Raw genomic sequence first — 5,551 nt, 5'->3', positions numbered from 1 at the left:
TTAAATAAAAAAGTTTTGACATGAAGGGTGTTGGATAGGATGCAGCCCTCCAAAGTACAGGGATGGGTGTTTGAAGTCCTTGGACCTCAGTCTAGAGGTTTGCCCTATCCTGTTCCAAATAATCCTATGTGTTTCATCCATAATTACACATAGATGCACATTGCTATTGCCTTTGCAGATAAGTGGAATATCCATCTTGTCTCCTCCCTGGGGACTTTGCCAGATATCATCTGATACCTGTATCACTCTCTGACTCATTAAGTTCCACTTTCCAACCTGTTACTGTGTTTGGCTGCAGTTTTCCATGGCCTGGAATATTTGGACTGTCATGTTTCCTTCCCATACCTCAGTTTCGTAACCATCTAGACCAGTGATGGGGAACCTATGGCACGTGTGCCACAGCTGGCACACAGAGCGCTCTCTGTGGGCACATGAGCCATAAGTCGCCATCGAGAAATACTTACCCATCCTACAATCCAGAATTTTGGCACTCCCCTCTGCTGGTGCAGTGGTCCAGTGGAGGGGTGCAATGGTGACCATTACTGGTCTAGCCCAATGGGGGATTGGAGGACCAGTAAGTATTTATTTGTTAATACTGCCCATGGGGGGGGGGGAAACAAGCATTTAACCCTTGCAGTACAGCAGCAGTTGTTTTTTCTAAACTAAAACTTCAGCATTTGGGTTTTAATTGCAGTATTGGCTCTTTGAAATAAATAAGTTGATTGGCAGTTTGGGCACTCGGGCTCAAAAAAGGTTCACCATCACTGCACTAAGCACTCAGAGGCAGCCACTGTCCTCAAGCAGCAGATTTTGCAGTACCAGTGTATTTTTGCCATCTATCCATGGCAAGGATCTACACAAATTTGAATGTATGCTCATCTCCAAATCATTGCCCATCTCCATTTCCTCGGTTGTGGCACTGGTGTGAGGGGTTGGGCTGGAAGCTTCTTTGAAGTGGCATATTTTCTCCCCACTTGTACTCCGCAAGGAGCTGTCCATGGAGTGCTCATGATGTTGATGATGAAGATGAGGCTTGGCAGGTCTCGGAGAATGAGCTGCTGTGCCAGGCAATGGCTGGGCTCTCCTGAATCTCCAGGACAGGCAAACAAATGTGAGGAGCAGTGGTGGAAAGGAAGGAGCGAGTCTTGTTTATTGTTACGGGGTGGCCATAGTTTTTGAGTACCCAACTCCAGCCCTCTTTGAATGGCACCAGGGCTCACTGGCTTCCTGTGTCTGTCCAACACGGCACATAATATACTTGCTTAGGAGCTCAGACAGGGAATGCACAATGCCTAGCTGACTCCCTCACACAGGCATGGAGAAATATTATATTCCCAATTCCTGTGACATCACAAGGCCCCACACCATGACTTCACAAAGACCCACCCCAGGCATTGGGCCCCAGATATAATGAGGGGATGGGGAAGATAAGCCTGTGACAGCCCCTGACAAACAAGACAGCTCTTCAAAACCATTCTGGAAAATTCTTCTATTGGTTTTGGAAAAGAGGCTAAATGGGTATTCTCAGCGGAGAGAATGGCCTGGTTCAGCTCCAGTAGGACGCCTGCCTTCTGGTCCCTTGCATCCCCCTGGGGAAGAGGACACTTCGGGGCCCTACAAGAGAGAGAGAGAGCGAGAAAAAACAACGACTAAGGGGCAAGCTCGTCCACTGCTGTCAACCGGCTTCAACCCAGGCGTATCCACAGACCAATGTTCTGGCAACTTCATCCCGAAGTTCCACCTGCCAACATCCACTGGCTTCCACTAGGAATATCCACCCGTTCATATCTTCCACTCTGCTTCTGAAGCCAGCCTCTGCCAGTTCCCGAATGCTTGGGTCACGCACACGCCCTGACGACATCCCCACGGAACGCCAGCCAGCTCATTCACACACACATTCACACACACACACACACACACACACACACACACACACACACACACACACCAGCCACCCCCTGACACACAAACACCTTCACTCCACCATTCACACACACACCCAGCCATTCACACACACACACACCCAGGCTTCCATCCACCGATACCCACCAAGCTTCCGCCAGCTGGTTTCAAGAGCCCAACGTCTTCCGGCTTCATCTGTCTATCTCTGCTGGCCTCCGCCTTGCAGCCTCAGCCAGCTTCTGCAGGGAGATTCCACTAGCTTCTGTCTGCCAACGTCCACCGACTTCCCCCCCAGGTCCATCGCTGACATCAGCCAGCTTCAAGCCACGGACCTCCGCCAGCCTCGAGCTGTTAACGCGCAAGCCCACTTAGCAAATTCATCTGCTTTCGTGAGAGAATTTGCCTTGGGCAGAAGGGTTGGGTCCCCTGCAGCCGCTGTTGCTCTTTCTGCCGGACTGCCCTTTGGCCACTAGCCTCCCTTCTGGTCTCTTGCCCTGCCCAGCAAGCCCCTTTTATCTGCCAGCAGAGAGGTGGGGCTCTGTGAGGTCACAAAGACCCAGGTGAGTGGGGTTGGGTTCCCAAGGCAGCAGCACCATCCTCATGATTGGCTGAGTCCTGAAGATGATGTCACAATCCCTCTGATCATGTGATTCATCCACAAAAGCTTGCATTTTGCATGTTTTTTTAAAATGTGTGCCCTATTAATGTATCCTCTGTGACCACTACCTCTGATTGTTAAATCTCCCCATGTTGGCCTTCTGACAGGATTCTAGGCTGGTGCTCCAAAAAGTTATCTTCCAGCATTTGCACCAAAAGGAACTTTCCTAATCCCTGAGCTAGGGGGAAAAATGAAAGTAATAAATGAATAAGGATGGGCACAGTCACACAATGAAGCCTCTTTTTTGCCTCTTTTTGGACATTTTTTCTTGCCCTTGCCATTAAAAAGATAAGGAGCCTGTTAAGAAAATAACCTAAGTGTTTGAAACAGATATGAGTATTTTAACACCATCCCTGCACTATCAAAGATGCAGCTGTGTTTCAAAGACTCTCCCAGCCTTTGGAACTCCCTCCCACTGGAAGATAGATTTGCCTTACCAGCAAGTATTTATTTGTTAATACCACCCATGGGGGGGAGGGGGAGAGAGAGAGAGAGAGAGAGAGAGAGAGAGAGAGAGAGAGAGAGAAGCATTTAACCCTTGCAGTGCAGGAGCAGTTGTTTTTTTTCTAAACTAAAACCTCAGCATTCAGCTTTTAATTGCAGTATTGGCACTTTGAAACGAATAAGTTGATTTTGTGTTGCAGTGTGGGCACTTGGGCTCAAAAAGGTTCACCATCACTGATCTAGACTGATGGGCCATTCCAGATAACTTGAACACTTATGTATATTGTGCATTCAGCATAGCTCGTAATAAAACTATGGCCCATTTGAGGATTTCCGATTTTGATTCTTACAAGTCAACGTGGCCTCTTTTTTTCTGAACTACCCACAAGAACTTGGTGCACAGCCTGAGAAAGAAGAAAGATCCTCCAAAGCTAGTTGTCTGTTGTTTGCTTGATTCTTTTAGTGGTCTAAGAAAGGTATCACCTACTCCTGCATTTGTATTGTTTTGGAGACCACACATCCCTTTTCTGATTTCTTTCTTTCTTTTTTTTGTAATTGCTCTCTACTCTGTTCCATCATTTATGGTCACAGTCTCCTGTTCTTCTATTCCAGCCGGTAGTCATTCTGTCAGTATTGAGCATGTTCAGTCCTTGCTGAGTTGTTTTGCTCTGATGTTTTAAAAGTACTGTTTTTTTTTTTTTGCAGTCTTGAAAAATCTGTGCTTTCCCCAAACTTATTGATAACCCTTCTTGTTTCCTTGACATGCTTTTTTGCCTACAGGGCAGCTAGCGCTTACCATCCGGGTTTTATTCAGAGTGAGTGATGATATATTTATAAGGGATCATATTGTAAATTGGAGGATAAGATTTATGTTTCTCATCATTCGGGATTAAAAATTCATCAAGATTTGGAATACAGTATTTCCACATATTTCTACAACATATGTTCTGCCTCATTACATCTCAGCTATGGCTCAGTGGTTGCATAAATCAGGAAACAGGCAGCTACTGCCAAGGAAGATTAACTATGCAGCATGATACCTATATCAAGTTAACACAGAAACACAGGACACGTGAAATATTTTTATGGACCCAATTGGTTATTTAAAATGTTGCCAAGCTTTGAGACTTGCCCCCTTTTCAGACACAGAGCAACAATAAAATCACTCCCATTTTATATCATGACGATGCCTTTGTGGCTGGGATTTGCTGTTCTGAACTGTTCCTACAATTGCACCAATTGGATGTTGGTTTATCATCACCTACGGCTGTTAGTTTGGGGCCTGTTTGTCATATAGCACTTCTATTTCTATAAGAATATTTGGTATTTGTGGTAGCAGGATAACAGAGCAAACTATTAATCAACAATTAATTTGAAGCAAAGTGAGGGTATTTGTCAGTTTCCAAACCAATTAGACAGAAAGGAAAGAAGCTCTCAGTGATATTAAAACTGAGTAGGGGATCTTCAAAGAACCAAATATTGCTTCAAATATTTGGATTAAAAAGCTGAAAAATTCAAAAAGCACTTGGTACCAATACACCTCACTCAGAGAACACTAGTACGTAATACTTCAACAGAACCAGGAAGCCATGAAGAATTCGATGACCAGTGAAAACCCAAGTTCTTCTGGAATCTCCAATCATGGAGGCCCTGGGAAAGCTGAAACTGACCAGATAAATTCTCTTAATCCCATGACTGGCCATTATTTTGTGTCTTGGCATGGTGAGGGAAAGGGGACAAATCATTGGACATTATTATTTGCATCATTTTAATTGTCACTTGTCAGATCCCTTTGCCATCCAAAGCAGAGTGAAACAGGGCTGTGTCCTCACACCGACCCTGTTTGGTATCTTTTTTGCTGTCTTGCTGGAAGCATGCCTTTGGAACTGCAAGAGAAGGTGTCTATCTCTGGACCAGATCAGACGGAAAGCTCTTTAATCTCTCTAGATTGAGAGCGAAGACCAAAGTCCAGCTGAAATGCATGCGGGACTTCCTCTTCGCCGATGATGCAGCTGCGGTTGCCCATTCTTCTGGAGACCTCCAACAACTCATTGCTATCGTTTTAACAAGGCCTGCCAAGACTTTGGATTAACAATCAGCCTAAAGAAAACAAAGTCATGGGCCAGGGCATGGACTCACCTCCCTTTATTACCATCTCCATTCAAGAATTGGAGGTTGTTCATTACTTTGTGTACCTTGGCTCAACGATCTCTGACACTCTTTCCCTAGATGTCGAGCTGGATAAACGCAATGGCAAAGCAGCTACCATGTTCTCTAGACTCACAAAGAGAGTATGGCTTAATAAGATGATGGTATATACCAAGATCCCCTTCATGGATTGCTGCCTTGTCGTGGCGAAGGGGCTTGAGTAACTCAGAGAAGCTATGGGCTATGCCGTGCAGGGACACCCAAGACGGACAGGACATAGTGGAGAGTTCCGACTAAACGCAATCCACCTGGAGTAGGAAATGGCACTGCCACTCCAGTATCTTTGCCAAGAACGCCCCATGATCAGAAACGAAAGGCTAAAAGATATGACGCTGGAAG

The sequence above is a fragment of the Pogona vitticeps genome, chromosome 3, assembly GCF_051106095.1.
Source record: "Pogona vitticeps strain Pit_001003342236 chromosome 3, PviZW2.1, whole genome shotgun sequence".
NCBI lineage: Eukaryota > Metazoa > Chordata > Lepidosauria > Squamata > Agamidae > Pogona > Pogona vitticeps.
The sequence above is the reverse complement of the archived record's forward strand: the minus strand, read 5'-3'. Positions refer to the sequence as shown.